The sequence below is a fragment of the Papio anubis genome, chromosome 5 (assembly GCF_008728515.1).
Source record: "Papio anubis isolate 15944 chromosome 5, Panubis1.0, whole genome shotgun sequence".
Taxonomy (NCBI): Eukaryota; Metazoa; Chordata; class Mammalia; order Primates; family Cercopithecidae; genus Papio; species Papio anubis.
The window spans coordinates 94,726,846-94,744,227 of NC_044980.1; positions in this window are offsets into that span (position 1 = coordinate 94,726,846).

The following is a 17,382-nucleotide window of genomic DNA, read 5'->3' on the forward strand; positions in this document are numbered from 1 at the left end:
GGTAGCAATTGTGAATGGGATTGTGTTCCTGATTTGGCTCTTGGATTGATAAATGCAAAAATCCTTCACAAAATAGTGGCAAACCAAACCCAGCAGCCCATCAAAAACTTATCCAAGAGGGTCAGATAGGCTTTTTCCCTTGGATGCAAGGTTGGTTCAACATACCCAAATCAATAAACATGATTTATTACATAAATAGAACTAAAGACAAAAGATACATGATTATATTAATAGATACAGAAAATACTTTTGATGAAATTCAACATCCATTCATGTTAAAAAAAAAACTTTCAATAAACTAGATATTGAAGGAACATAACTCAAAATAATAAGAGCCATCTGTGACACACCAACAGTCAACATCATACTGAATAAGCAAAAGCTGGACACACTTCCCTTGAAAACCAGCACAAGACAAGGATGCCCTCCCTCACCATTCCTATTCAACATAGTATTGGAAGTCCTGGCCACAGCAATCAAGCAATGGAAAGAAATAAAGGCCATCCCAATAGAAAAAGAGGAAGTCAAAACTATCCCTGTTTGCAAACAACATGATTCCATAGCCCCGTAGTCTTGGCCCAAAAAGTTCCTTCAGCTGATAAACTTCAGTGAAGTCTCAGCACACACAATGAATGTACAAATATCACTAGCATTCCTATACACCAACAACAATGATACCTCTTGATAGCATTAATATGCTTTTCTATGATGACTAATGACGCTGAGACATTTGTGTATCTCCTTTAGTGGAGCACCTGTTCAAATATTTTGCTAATTTTATTCTAATAGGGATGTTTATCAATTTCTTATTAAGTAACAAAGTGTTTTCTATATTACGGATGAAAGTTGTTTATCAGATATATACTTTGAATATATTTTTACCATTTTCTTTGCAGTGCGTTTGAAGAGCAAATTTTTGCATTTAATGAAAGTCAATACTTTTTTAAATTTATTGATTGTGCTTTCCACATCATATTAAAGAAAACTGTGCCTACCTGAACGTCACTAAAAGTTTCTCCTATGTTTTCCTTTATATGTTTTTAGATCTATAATCTATGCTGAGTTTATTTTTGTAAACAATAAACTAAGTAAGGGATAAATTATTTTTATATGGATATCCAATTTTTCCAGCACCATTTTTTGAAACAACATTTTTTCTTTCACTCAAACATCTTGTCTACTTTTCAAGATAAATTGGCTGCACAAGCAAGTAAGAATTCATTTCTAAATTATTTACATTATTTGACCTATCTGAATGGTTTCATGCAAGTAAGCTGCTCTCTTCATTACTCTACTTTATAATAAGGTTTAAAATAAAGTGAAAGCCCCTAAATCTCTAATTTTTCAAATTGTCCAGCTATTCACTAGATATTTTGCATTTTCATTTGCATTGATAATCAGCTTATGAATTTCTACAAATATGCCTGTTAGTATTTTGATGGAGGTTTTATTACATGTATATATTAGGGGATAATTAGCATATTAACAATATTTAACTATCTACTATGTGAATTAATTGTATCTATTTATATGAGTCTTTTTTGTTAAATTTTTTCTTAAGTATTTGATTATTTTTAATATTATTGGGAATGAAATTGTATTCTTAATCATATTTTTCATTATTTGTTGCTAGTGTATAGAAATGCAATTGATTATTGTATATAGTGGTTAATTTCTGTATCTATTGGGATGAACTTGTAATTTTTATGCTATTATATTTACATATTAGTTAATTAACATATTAATTTATTTTCAGTTAGTAAACTACCCTTGCAATACTGAGTTAAATACCACTTAGTCTTGATTTATGCTCATTTTTATATGTTGCTAGATTTGATATGCTTATATTTCTTTAGGGCTTTTATGTTTAGGCTCATGAGAGATAGTGATTTAAAATTTCCTTTCCTGAGGTTATCTTTTTTCTTCCAAATTTAGTATCAGAATAATACTGGAGTAATACAAAAAATTGGGATTTGCATCCTTGTTCTTTACTTTTGAAAAAATGATTTTGTAGGATTAGTACAGTTTTTTAAATATTAAACACAATGCACGACTAAAGTTTTCTGAACTTGGGCTTTAATTTGCAGGAAAATGTTTACTTAAATATTTTTACTTGTTATTGGTCTACTCAGATTATCTATTATCTTTTTATTTAGTTTTGATGAATTGATGTCTAAGAATTTGTTCATTTTATGTATATTGCCCAGTTTTGCAGAAAGTTTTATTTTCATAATTCCATATGTTTCCCTTAATTTCTGTAGATAACAGTAATATAACACTTTTTGTTCAATTATTGTATATTATTTCTCTTTTTTTCTTGGCCAGTCTAGTTAATGATATACCAGCTTTGATGTTATTTACCAATAACCAACTTTTGGTTCCAGTTATTTCTTCTATTGCTTTTCTATTTATATTTCATTGACTTCTACTTTGATTTTGTTTCCTTTTATCTTCTTTTTTTGGTTTAATTTTATCTGCTTATTTATTGGTTTATATGCTTATTGCAGTATTTTTTAATTGAGGATTTGATTGTTAATTTGAGAACTTTCCTTTTTTAAAGCTCTAAGTTTCTTTCTAATCACTGCTTTACCTGAATGCCATACATTTTTATATGTTGTATTTTCATTTTCATTCAGTTCAAAATATATTGTGTTGTCCCTCACTGAGTTCTTCTTTGACACATGGGTTATTTAGAACTGTGTAAGCTGCTGAATACTTGGGGATTTTCCAAATTTCCTTTTATTATTGATTTATAATGTAATTCATTGTAATCAGAAAACATATTGTGAATGATCTCAATTCTTTTAATTTCATTAAAGTATTTTTAGAGCCACGCATATGGTCTATACTGCAAAATACTCCTTTGTTCTTGAAAAAAAGGTATATAATTCTGTTTTTATGTGAAATATTCTACAAATATCAATTTAGTTTATTTGATAGTGTTATTCATATCTGTCATACACTCACTGATATTGTGTCAATTATTAAAAGTTGCATATTAAATTTTTCAACCCTATGTTACTTTCTGCTTTTGATTCTGTCAATTTTTGTCCCTTGTATTTTAGGGCTTTACTATTGTTTGTGCACATTTATAATTGTACAGCTTTTTGATTCATTGGCGTTGGTACATTGTAAAATATCTCTGTGACTAGTGCTGCAATTGACATGGAGTCAAGCTAAATGCCTGTAAATGACAGATTGAATAAAGAAAATGTGGTACATATACACCATGGAATACTATGCAGCCATAAGGAAGATAGGAATGTATTATACTCAGCAAACTAACACAGGAACAGAAAATCAAATACTGCATGTTCTCACTTACAAATAGGAGCTAAATTATGAGAACCCATAAACATAAGGAAACAACAGACATTGAGGTCCACTTAAGGGTGGAAGGTGGGAGGAGGGAGAGAAGCAGAAAAGATAACTATTGGGTACTGGGCTTAATTCCTGGGTGATGAAATAATCTGTACAACAAAACCCCATGACATGAGTTTACCTATGTAACAAACCTTCCATGTACCCCCAAAACCTAAAATAAAAGTTCAAAAAAGGAAATATATAAACTACAAAAGGGATAAAATGATAACATGAGTTTTTAATGACAGTTGAGAACAAAGTATTTTTATGACACTGATGATATTAATAAAATCCACTTTTGTTATTTCAAAAATAAAAATCTCTTTGTATGTAATAATACTTCTTGTTCTAAAATATGTTTTGTCTTACATTAAAATAATTGCTCCGGCTCTCTTACGGTTACTGTTTGCATCATGTAACCTTTACCATAGCTAGCTATTTTTATCGTCTTGATTTCAACAAATACTCTTATACTTCACCTTTAACAGTTTGGCTATGTTGTGACTATGTATTTATATTTATTGCATATTAGAATTGCTGATGTGCTTAATATGTAGATTTATGTTTCTCATCAAACTTGGATTTTTTTTTGCCATTTATTTACATTTTTTGCCTGTCTTTCCTCTCCTTCTGGGGTCCTCGTTTAGTATGCAAGTATACTTAATGTTGCCCCATAGTATATTTTCTCTGACCTATAAGTTGCCTGTGTCATCTTCTTATGTGTAAACTCAACTATTTTCTCCTCTTTCTTAGAATGTCTCTGAACTTTTTTTATTGTAGAAACTTAGGCATTTAAGGTCATATAGCTTTGTAATTCTTAATTCTAATATTTTAGAAGGTTTTAATTTTCTTCTTTTTGTTATTGATATTTTTAACTATAATAACTTGTAAGATCTGTTGAATTTCATTTCCTCTCAATGTGCGGCTGCTTTTTACATTCTTTTTTCTTTTTAACTTGGATTCCTAGGGGATGCACCTGTGTTTGCATAGGTTAGTATTCAGCCACAGGTTTGGCAGAGGTTATGTTTGAATATCTTAATTTAGTCATGTTTCCATTCTCTATCAAAGGATCTCACAGTGGGATGGACAGTGCATTCAAGAATTAGGCATTTTCCAAGTCCATCCTGGATGTTACTTTTGAATAGGCTTTTTCTGCCTCATTTGTTTGCATGTGCAACCTCCTAACAAGCCATGAATATGTGCAGAAATAGTCCCACACATATTGGATCACCTGATACAGGAGACAAATACCAAGTAATTCACTGAGGGGAAAGAACAAAATTTGATTGACACTTTACAAAAGGGAGTTAGAAATGCCCAATAAGCACATGAAAGGATGGTTAATATTTTAGTCATCTGGAAAATATAAGTTATAATCATAATAAAATAACGCTATTCATAACTTGAATGGTAAAAGTGAAAAAAACTCTAAAATCACAAAGTGTTGATGAGGATAGTGAATAACTTCAACTTTCATACATTGCTAATATCCATTTTAAATATAAAACACGATGGAAAAGTGATAGTTTCTAAAAATAATTAATGAGCTCTTGCCATTCAATCCAAACATTCTAGTCTTAAATATTTGTTTAAGATAAGCAAAATCAAAAAGTCTAGTGTATAAATGTCCATGGTAGCTTTATTCACAGTAGCAGAAATAAATCCAGGTATCTACCAAACATAGCATTACACACCTACATAGTAGAATGTTATTCAGTAATAGAAATAAATATGTATATACCAGAAAATAATTACTGATACCTGAAACATAGATTGATATAAAAATCAGTGTTCTAAATGAAGGAAGCCAAACTCAAAAACTTATTTTATGATTCCATTTATATAAAGTTCTAGAGATTTCACATGAATCTATAAATAACAAAAAGGCAATCAGTGATTGCCTGTGGCTAGGGGCAGCTGAAAAGATGGACTGCAAATGGCCATGGGGAAAATTTTGTAGAGGATGGAAATACTCTGTTTCTTGATTGCAGCATTAGTTTCATTTGACAAGACAAAACTCACAAAATTGTAGATTTGATAGTTTTTGTATATCTGTATGCACATGTGTATACATATATAATATTCCATGTCAATGCAATTGATAACATCTATAATTAACACACATATTATTACCCTTAATTATATGGTCTCTTTCTCTTCATAAACCTGCATATAGATTACAGCTGTCCCTCTGTACTGGTTGGGGGATTGGTTCCAGGACCCCTACATATTCCAAAGCCTAAGCATACTCAAGCCTTGCATTGGGCCCCACAGAACCTGTACATATGAAGAGTTGGCCCTCCATATACATGGGCTTTGCACCTGTGAATACTATATTTTCCATCTAAGTTTGGTTGAAAAAGAAAATCACATATAAGCAGACTGGCATAGTTCAAGGATCAATGGTAAAGACATATGAATGTGCTCCAAGAGTGACAAAGAAAGCAATATAAAGACAATAGGGACACCTAAGTTTTAAGACTTTAGAATGCAAAATGTTAGTCCTTCTATGCACAAATAATCAGCTTAATCCAGATTTGACAATTTTAAATAAGTTTGGCTAAAATAAATTATACACCATATCCTAAGTATTTTCTAATTTATGCTTCATAAATGATTATTAAAACCAATTATACATACTATTATAAGAATAAACAAGCAAGAAATAAACTTCCACCTAGTTACAGGCACTGTGGAACTATAAATAATAAAAAATTGAATTATTATGGTTGAATTAAGACAAAAATCTAAGTCTTGCTTTATTTTACATAATTTTGCAAAGCAATCATTTTTTAAAGAATGATTCAGGAAAAAACCCAACTAATATGTCATTTTTGAAGATGCAAAATTTAGTTACTTGCTTGACAACCATCATTACCTGAGTTTTTCACCCACTGTTTTAAGCCCTGGGACACAGACAAATAAGTCTGTTATGGTTCTTGGCCTCACTGAAGTTAAAATTCAGTAGGGGGAAGTAGACAATGCTTTCTATATAAAAACATTTTTAAAATATTTTTCTAAGTGCTATAAACAGAATATACATGTGATAAAGAACAGTAATAATTGTGAAGTTGAGGGTGGCTACTTAATTAAGTAGGTGTGTACTTTCAAAAGGGACTGCTTATCTGAGGAGTCTGAATGAGAGTTACTTGTGTGACCGTCTCCAGGAAGATCACTCAAACATAAGTCATAAAGAGCAAGCACAAAGTACTGGAGACCAGAATGGGCTACATATACTTCATGTAAAGAAGGAATTCAATTGAGCCTGAAGATAGTGGATCAGATTGGGGTGGGGTGAGAAGTTGGGTGAAAAGAGTTGACGCATTAATTTCATTGATTTACCAAAGAGTATTTTTTTCTAATTAAAGTTCCTCAAATTCTAGTTCTCCTGAACTATATTTTTAGCTTTAAAGGTAATCATGACTATTGAATAGACATTCTAAGCATACCAAAAAAAAAAAAAAAAAGTAAGGTAAAATAAAATTGGAGTTCTTGCAAAATTTTTTCCTACAAATAACACTTTAAAAAATCTGTAACTGTAAAACTCACAAATACTTTATGTTTAATATTTGCTAGCTTGATTATATAAATGTTGTTAAAAATTGGAGATGTCCACTCCATTAATTGAACATGAGATTTAAAGAATTGAGTTATATCTTGGTAATCTGAACACTGATGGATGTACACGTTGGCAATTCACACCATAGGTTATCTGGAACTCAAGCAGTTTAGCAATCTAAAATGTAAGAGACTGTTTTTACTTCAGGCAGAAATTGCTCTTTAGATTTAACTTGAATCTCTCAGTAATTTTTCAGAGTTTGAGCAAATGAATGTCTAATAAAAAGTTGCATATGTCGGCTGGGCACGGTGGCTCATGCCTGTAATCTCAGCACTTTGGGAGGCTGAGACCCTCAGATCACAAGGTCAGGAGATTGAGACCATCCTAGCTAACACGGTGAAACCCCGTCTCTACTAAAAATACAAAAAATTAGCCGGCCGTAGCGGCGGGCGCCTGTAGTCCCAGCTACTCGGGAGGCTGAGGCAGGAGAATGGTGTGAACCCGGGAGGAGGAGCTTGCAGTGAGCTGAGATCCGGCCACTGCACTCCAGCCTGGGCGACAGAGCGAGACTCCGTCTCAAAAAAGAAAAAAAAAAGTTGCACTTGTAAATACAAAATTTAACTTTATATTCACTGCTGCTCAACTGACTTTCAACCACTCATATGTTCACTTTCTCAGAAATTTCTGGTTGACTAATCTGAAAGCTTTAACCTTTGGAATTTATTAAATAAAAATGTTATCCCATGGCCCCAATATCAGATTTAATTAATGTTTTTAAGATATTTATTGCCTTAGCCACATTTATAATTTAATTCAGATACCCAACTTCTCTAAGATGTCAGCTTCTAAGTGTTTAGAGATCAAATACTGAAGCAGGTTTTCATGTAATGCTTGACTAGTGATCTTTAACCAGCAGCTGTCTCCGATCTTCCATTCACTTTTCATGTTTCAGACCTTTGGAATTTCTTACAAAATCCAAAATACAACGTTACTTAATAGGTCATATTCTAAAATAAACTGATTTTTATTGCTATAGCCATTTTATGGGAGAACAAATAAGTTTTTAAGTAAATAAATGAATATATAAACACATATAAGTATATATGAATAGACAGCTAACAAAAAGAAACAATGCAAGAAAAGAGTTGGTGCCATCTTTGAGTTAAGTAGTATGTACTAGGCATGGAGTTAGGTGCTGAATATGCGTTGTCTTTAAAGCTAAGAGTTGTTACACATACATATTGTTATCACATCACATACAAATAGCAGAGATACAAAAAAATTTGGTTAAGCTAAATGAACAATAAAGACAAAGAAACCTGATTCAAAACCTAGTGCTTATGCGCCCAGGGCTCCGCTTTTTGTCCTTCGTGCCGTTTGCCACTAAGTGATTTAATGTCAAAAGCTATGAATTAATTGATATCTCATTATTAGTATTAGTCTGCTTTGGTTTCATGTCTTAATGGATATTAAAAGTTATAATAGCATTATTCATAAGGACAGTAACCTGGCATTTGCCTTAAGCAGAATGGGAGAGGGGGTTCTATGTATCGACTGGGTCCCAAAGAGTTTCTTTTCAGGGCCCTTTACTTGACTACAAGTCATCAAATGATTGTCTTCATTTTACTCATGACCAACTCTACTGACAAACAGTTTTAAAAACATATTAATAGGAATATGTATTTTAACATGTATTTTTCTACCCTTTTCTCTTCCTCATCTGTATCATCTAAAGATAATTCTGCCTTTTTTACTTAACGTTTTCTCACTTTAACCTTCTTAGAAGGGGCCTGTCATGAGGAATTTTTGGTGTAAGATTTGGAGAAACCAGAGGAATAGAAGCAATAAAACAAATTTAGTATATTCTAGATAGAGATGTTGCGAGATCAAAAGAAGTGTACAAGTTCTGGGCTCATAGAAAGGTGAGAAAGGATGGAGTGGGGTGGGATGGGTTAAGATTAAAGCGCTGAGATAGCCATGAGCACCCAGTGTTGAACGGAGTTTTTTCTGGCTTGGATAGTGACAATCTTTGGGATTTGAGAAGTAGATGGAGAATTGATGAGTTGATAAAGAGGGATATTAGAAAGTTTTACAGGTACTCTGGATTATTGCATGACACTCTTGGAAAGGCCACATACCACTAGCTGTACAGCAATGCTTATATGCTTATTTATCTGTGTGTATATATAAACACACACACACACACAAACACACACAGAGAGACTAGAAAGCTGTTGCAGAGAGACACTGGTACAGTAAGGCTATATTGTAATATCTCATAAGGGGATTCATGCTTTATATAAGAAAGGAAAGTTTGCAACTGTTTATCATTACTGTGGATGACCTTAGATATAAATGACTAAGGCAATTTCTACCTCACAAAGAAAGAAGGAGTGATAAGATCTATTTCTCTGTCCTAAATTCAGATTCAAGATGCTGAGACTTTTGAAGCTATTCAGAAAGAATAATCTGCTCACCAGATTCATTATCTTATAATGACTCACTCTCATTTTAAACACAATTTGAGGTGCTTTGTTAAAACACCTTTCTGTATATGAGAGCTGCGTATTTCATCCACAATTTTGTGTAAAGAATGTATTAAATAATTTGCAAGCTAATAAGAAGGGAGTCTCTTACTACCTTTTAAAAAAACGATTCCTAATACAATACACTGTAATCTTTTAAATACATTATAATAAATGAATTGATCAATTTCAAAATCAATGTGTGATCTTGGATTATGTTCTCTTGAAATAAGTCCCACTACAAAGCTGAATCCTGTAGGTTTCATTAACGACACTGATAAAAAGATAGAGATGAGGCCAATGAGTGACCAGGCTAATGAGAAGGGAAAGTAGAGGTTAGTGAAAGTAGGAATGACGTTATATGGAAAAATATTGAACAGCCTAAATCAGCGAACTTATCTCTGACAACAGAAAAAGATAATAAAACTTCAAGTGATCAGAAAATACTATAGTAGGTTATATTTTATTGGATTTCTTTTTTCAACCATATCAAGCAGATATAAGCATAATAGGATATCACATTTGAAATCAAAGTCATTATCTCTGGTATCTTATTTCAGAGCTGTATTCTTACCAAATACAGCTTAGAGGGCAGCACTACTTTTTCAGGATTCACACAAGCAGTCAGGTGTACAGATGAGATCAGAGACATATATTTGTTTTCTTTCAGCCAGTGTGGTCCACTCATTCACTGTCATATAAATCATTTTCAAACCAACATTTTCTTGAATTCAGTGGAGACATGTAAAAACAGTTTGCGAATAACTCAATAAAATGGATACAGTGATATAAGCCTAATTTTAAGACTTGTTTGAAAAAATCTAATAAAAATGTTATTATGTAAACAGCTATTAACATTTTCTCTACAGAAATAGGAAATGCAGTACAGAGAGCTACATGTTTAGTGCATTAAAATAGCATGAACCTTCTGGTACTTATATGTAAAGTACTTTAAAGTACTTTAACATATATTTAACATTAACATATATGTAAAGTAACTTTAACATATATGTAAAGTAACTTTAACAAAGTGACTTACGCCTATTCTAGAATCTGAAATTATTTCCAAATTGCTTTGTGAAAATACTTTACATATAGGTTCGAATATAAAACCACTGATACAATGTTATGGTTATAACTTTCAATATAAAACGAAACGCATTTGAAGTAAATGCAAACAAAATGGAATAGGGGAAATTCTCAATGTCTGGTTCTAAATTTATTGCTTTTCTATCTTCCTCTCTGGAGCCACACAATACTCAATAGAGACTACCGTTGGATCTTGGAAGGTGAGTCTCAGGTTTAAAATTCTTAAATATCATGGGGAAAACAAGTGAGAATTCCACTGACAAAGGCTGAGGACGCAGCAGCAGCAGATGACACACTGGTGTTTCTTAGATACAGGTAGGAAAAGCAGTGGATTTCAAGGTGACCTGAGTCAAAATTACTGGTTTATTACATCAGAGAAGAGTTGTAAGTACCAGCATGCTATTTATACTCTCGAAAAGCTTTGCCTGCTGACATTTTGTGCTGGAATAAAATAAGAACCTCCATCATGTTGAGAAGGAGATGACTGCCCCCCGCTCCTCCTGATGGGTTTTAGACTAGAGATGTACCCTTGCTGAGATAGTAAATCTGCCAACTCATTAGCTACTGGCTCTCTGAAAGAAAGGGAAACCAAAATGAAATACAGAAATGAGATAAAACAACAATAAAATAAACTACTTTCTGCTGCCTTTTATTTATGAAATAGTGGTGAGAAAGAGAATATTCAGAAAGCAAAAGAGGAAAGTGACATAATGTCTTCAAAGGGACAAGAATAAAACTTGCAAATAAATTTCAACTTAAACAATTAAAAACAGAAAACAATGTAATTAAATAACATACCAAGCAACATAAAATTTTATAAACAGTGCTATGGGCTGGATTGTGTCCCCCACAAAATCCGTATGAAAGCCCTAACCTCCAATGTGACTATATTAAAAATGGAGTCTGAAGGGAGGTAGCTACTGTTAAAGGAGATCATAAAGTTGGAGTTCTAACAGGATTAGTGTCCTTACAAGAAAAATACCAGAGAGGTTTCCCTCTCTCTTTCTCCTCTCTCATGTACAAAGAAGTCATGTGAGCACACAGCACAATGGATGGCAGACAACTATGAGTATGAGAAGAGGTCTCTGAATGAAACCTACCTATCTGATACCTTGGCCTTGGTCTTCCCCGTCACCAGAACCTTAAGAAATAGATTTCTGTTGTTTAAATCACCCAGTCCGTGGTATTTTGTTATTGCAGCCCAAGAAGACTAATATAACCAGCTAAATGGTCTCTCCAAATGAAACAAGATAAAGGCATTTTTGGAAAAAAAAAACAAAAACAAAAACAAAAAAACCTTGCATTTTTCATTGACAACCATATTTAAAAAAGATTTTATTTAGGTAAAAATGAAATGATACCAGTTCAATGATAAGGTAAAGAGTGATTTTAAGAATTAACATGAGAAATCTAAATTAGTATTGTCTATGTTAAATAATATAATAATATTATATAGATTAAATCTATGTAGAATTAAAACGGTAGTTATGTGCTGGAAATCGCTTGGCTGTTCATGTTCCTCTACTGTGGATACACTGCTGATCTCAAAAGACTTTTCCCATATGGAAGTGCCATGTTTATTCTCCTCACACTTATTCAATACTTTTATAAATTCATTAAAATGCATATTTTTAAAAATACACTTTGATTTTCGAATAGCTTTAGATTTACAGAAACATTGTGAACCTAGTATAGAAGGTTCCTATATACCCTACAACCAGTTTACTCTATTGTTGACATTAATATGCTACATTTGTCACAAGTAATAAATCAGTACTAACATATTATTATTAAATAAAGTATATACTTTACAATTTCCAATTTTTAATCTAATGCCTTTTTTTTTTTTCTGTTTTAGAATCCCTATCAGGATACCACATTATATTTGGTAACGATGTCTTCTTAGGCCCCTATTGGCTGTAACCGTTTCGCAATCTTTTCTTGTTTTGAATGACTTTGCAATTTGAGGGGGGCTGGTGAAGTTTTTTTGTAAACTGTTTTTCATTTGAGTTTGTATAATACTTTTCTAATGGTTACAGAGGTTTATAGGATTTGGGGAGGAAAACCACAGATTTCTGTTCAAGGTTTCTACATTTGCTCAAGATATTTTTTTCTTTGTGAGTGTGGTGCTTATTGTAATCTTTGGAACACAAAATAATATATTTGAAGAATGATAAATGTTCAGTTAAAACTTGTGACTCGCTACAAAAAGTATGGTATTAGCTTAATTCTTTATTCGGAGCAAGTGAATATGTTTGGGTGAATAACGGTCAATTAAGACCAAGCTGAATGTGTTTACTTCTAGTTATTTTTCCTTAGGGACAAAACAAGTTTATGTGAATAAACTTGTGCTAGGTTTTTAAAAACCTGTTATGCATCGGAATAGTGAATTCCATTATGTGAACTATCAGTGCTTTCCCAGGAAAACTGAGCACAAAGCCATTTTTCCACAACTTTGTCTACCATTATTCACAAAATGGAATATACAGACACGGCAGGGCCATCAGGTAGGTCCAGACATAAGGTATTCTATTTAAAACAAATCAGAATTTTTATAAGAGCATTTGTTTCTTGATTCTCTTTGGACATTAATAATGGAGGCTTTCATTTTATATGAATCAATTAAATTTTCACTAATTTTTGAACTGCCAAATGAATAGCCATTTACTGAGCTCTTATTGTATGCCTCACACTATGATAGTCAGTTCTGTGTATCACAGAAAATGAGAATATGGTTTCTGTATTCAATAAAAAGAATATTTGGAGAGATTCATTTGATATAGAAAAAAGTTCAAAATGAGATTAGAGAATGAATAATGGGAAGAGACTTCTGAGACTAGAATTGTCAGAAAGTTGTGATGAAGAAGGCAGAACACTTGCTGGATCTGACTTATATGCCTTGGATCACAGAGCAGAAAAGAAAGGATATTATTCAGGGCAAACATCACTCTGTGTCAAGGGTAGAATGAGATAAATCATCTTGGAGACCATTAGTCTAGGACCTGGGAGGACCTGAATGGTCTGTGTCAAAGAGCAGAGATTAGCTCCCAGATTTTATTTTGCTTCCTGGGCTAACAACTAGTCATAGGAGACACATGTGGGAACTCATGAATCATTTTTGACACATAATAGGTCAGTGTAATATAAAACATTACAGAAAACAATGGTCTGAATGATTAATGGCATTTACTCGAGGTGTTCTAGGTGTTCAAGTGAAACATACTAGTCCAATGAGTAAAGTTTGGTAATCCTGGAAACATGAAATTTTATCTCATCTTTAATTATAACAGATAGCCCTACATTGTGTGTGTGTGTGTGTGTGTGTGTGTGTGTGTGTGTGGTTATTGAAAATGAAGTATCATGACAAATGCCTGATTATGCATTTCAACACGGGAAATATTCAAAAAGGGAACAGAGTTTCATAAAACCCTAAATTAAAAATTATTGATAAATGATTTGTATAACGTTATGTTTCCTTAGTCTTATGGAAAAAAAATTCATTGGTTTGGGTGATTATGTAAAATAAGAGAGTATTTGTACTTCATCTCCTCCAGAGTGCTATAGACATTTGTTAATCATGAGTATTTGAGCATATGGTACAGTAATCACAGAATTACACTAATAGCTATAGAAATACAATTTAGGAAACTGAATAATAACACAAATATCTAAGTGAAATTCCCACACTGATTTCTTCTTATTCATTTGGCACAGTCTATGAGTAAAGAATAAAACAAAAAAGTCATGCTGAGAGAAGAAAGAAGCTCAACCTGCTAATAGAAAAAGATACTTTGGTGCTTCATGAAAGAGAAAATTAAAACTCCAAGTTTCTCATGGGTGACAAGGAGGGAAGATTGCTGCAACACCCACTGCTCGTGTTGTTTGGGGACTGATTTAAAAGCAGAATAAAGCCAGTGTGGAGGCTTTTCTCTGTGTGGCTCACAGAACCCAGTGTGACTAAACAGGGCTGTGAGCTGGCAATGGAGCACAGCCACTTGGAGCTTGTTTCTTTAAGTTTTCTATAAATCTGAGTTTTTGACTGAGCAAACCTTTGTGTGAAGTAATCCATTGATCATGCAAGGAAGCAAGGTCTAATGGGCTTGTTTTTCTTATTCTTAGGCAAAATGTGCTTATTTTTATAAGAGGAGGCATAAAAATATCCCACACAGTCTTCTAGAGGCCTAGCCATTGGTAGATATCCAGTTCAATTTCTTGGTGGGGGAGTACTCTTGTCTTTCCAGATTTTTTCATGGTGCTTTGACTTGTGACATCAGATCTTTGATCAGTTTGACCAAGAATGACTTTACTTCTCTCTCAGCTTTACTAAGCTTTCCACAGGCTGCTTCTTGCCACTAGGCTCCCACTCTCCCTCTCCTTAGAGAATTTACTTTAGAAAACTTGCATATTCTTTCTCTGTCCCTTTGAGGGCATAAATCTTTCTAAAAGTCTCTGGCCACTGGTAATCACCCTTCTACTTTCTGTTTGTATGACTTTGACATTTTTATATTTATATATAAAAGACAATACCAAGGGTTCGGGAGTGGGGGAAATGGGGAGACGTTAGTCAAAGGGTACAAATTGGTCATAAGGTTGATAAGTTCTGAGTGTCTAATGCACAGCATGGTACTATAATTAATAATAATGTATTGTATACTTGAAAGTTGCTAAGAGGGCAGGTAAGTATTCTCACCATAAACACAAAAATAGTTAACCACGTGAGGTGATTGACATGTTAAATGGCTTAATTGTGATAATCATTTCACAATTTATCTGTATATGGAAGCATCACATTGTATACCTTAAATATATACAAGTTTTATTTGTCAGTTATACCTCAGTGAAGCTGAAAACAATCAAATAAATAAACCAAAACCACACAAAACCAGAAGCAATGCTCTAGAGCTATTCTAATCAATACGACAGCTACTAGCCACATGTGGCAATTTAAATTTAAGTAAATCGTTAAAATTAAATAAATCACATATTCAGTTCTTCAGCCTCACTAGCCACATTTCAAGTACTCAATAGCCACATGTGGCTCTACCATATAAGACAATGCAAATTACAGACTATTCTCATCATCACAGAAACTTCTCAAGGGCAGCACTGCTTTAAGCAATGGCAGAGCAGTTAGATAGCAAGAAGCTGGGTACCTAAAGGACAAAACGGGCAAAGCCATCTGTTCATCTGCCATCCCTGCTTACCTCAGAATGCTGTCTGAATGACAAATAAACTTCCAATTTAAATCCAAAAAATAAAACAAACTTTAAAAGCCTCTGGCCAGTTTTGCAACCCATGAATGTCTTTCTCAAGCACCTGGGAGCTATCCTTTGAAATGTACTCATGAAGAAAGATAAAGCCCTTATCTCTCAATATCGTAGGAGTTAGGAGCCTAACAGGTGGACACTTTGTGGCTCCAATGTGTAAAACTACCTCTTGTCATGAAGATAGGAGAAAATTTACTTTTCCTTCTGGTAAAGCCAGTTAACATACACATGTGGCCTGTGATTCGCCTCATCCCAGCTCTTAAAAATTCTTTACTTACTTGTTTTAGCAGAGTTTAGTTGGGTTTCTTTCCTCTGTTCTAATAACTTTGAAGTTTTTCCTGCCTGTTTCAGTGTGTCTGGTGCAATTTTTGCTTTGACAGGTTAAAGGACAGTGGTTGATTTTCAGCTTGTTCCATTTTTCTTGTTGTAAGGATGTAAGTTATTATTTCTCAGCTTCATTTATGTCAGAGCTAAAGCTAGAATTAGTATATACTTTTAACAAAACTGTCATCCAACTAGACCTAATTGACACATAGCCTGAAACAGAATACAGTATTTCTTTAAGTGCACATGGAACATTCACCAAAACAGATTTTGTCTCAGCCCACAAATTACACCTTCATAATTTTAAAACAATAGAAATAATATACTTTGGCTGGGCACAGTGACTCACCTCTGTGATCCCAGCACTTTGGGAGGCTGTAGCGGTTAGATCACAAGGTCAAGAGATTGAGATCATCCTGGCCAACATGGTGAAACCTGTCTCAACTGGAAATACAAAAGAATAGCTGGGCATGGTGATGCAGGCCTACAGTCCAGCTACTCGGGAGGCTGAGGCAGGAGAATCACTTGGACCTGGAAGGTGGAGGTTGGAGTGAGCCGAGATCATGCCACTGCGCTCCAGCCTGGTGACAAAGGGAGACTCCATCGCAAAAAAAAAAAAAAAAATTAAAATAGTAATAATATATTTCATATTTTTAGATCACAAAATAACATGTAATATTTTAAAACTACGTAGAAAATTCTCATGTATATAGAAGTTAACAGACAACCCTCTTTTAGGTCAAACAAGGGTTGAAGGGAACATTTTGGGAAAATTGAAAATATTTTAAACTGAATTAGAATGAAAATTCAAAATTTGTGAGAAATAACCAAAACAGGACAAAAACTAATGCTTACATTTGGAAACAAGAAAAGTCTCAAATAATAATCTAAACTTTCAATTTAAGACGTTAGAAAAGGCAGAATAAACTAAACTTGAAACAAGCAGCAAAAGAAAACTCTAATATTGCTATCCAAAGGACGTTCTGCAAAACCATGAAATAGCAACACTTCTTTTTCCTAATTTTAATCACTTATTCACAGAAGAGGAACGTAATGCAAGCAAAGGCCCATTTGCATAATTAATTAGCCAGTGGTGTGAACATAATTATATTTACTCTCCAATCCACTTAGAAATATCTGTTTATGGGGAATAGAAATGCAAAAATATTGCAGGCCAGTCAAAATGTGAATCTAGGTTTCATTTCCTGCAGAATAAATCAACCTTTAACCAATTTTATATTAGCCCCTGGGATGT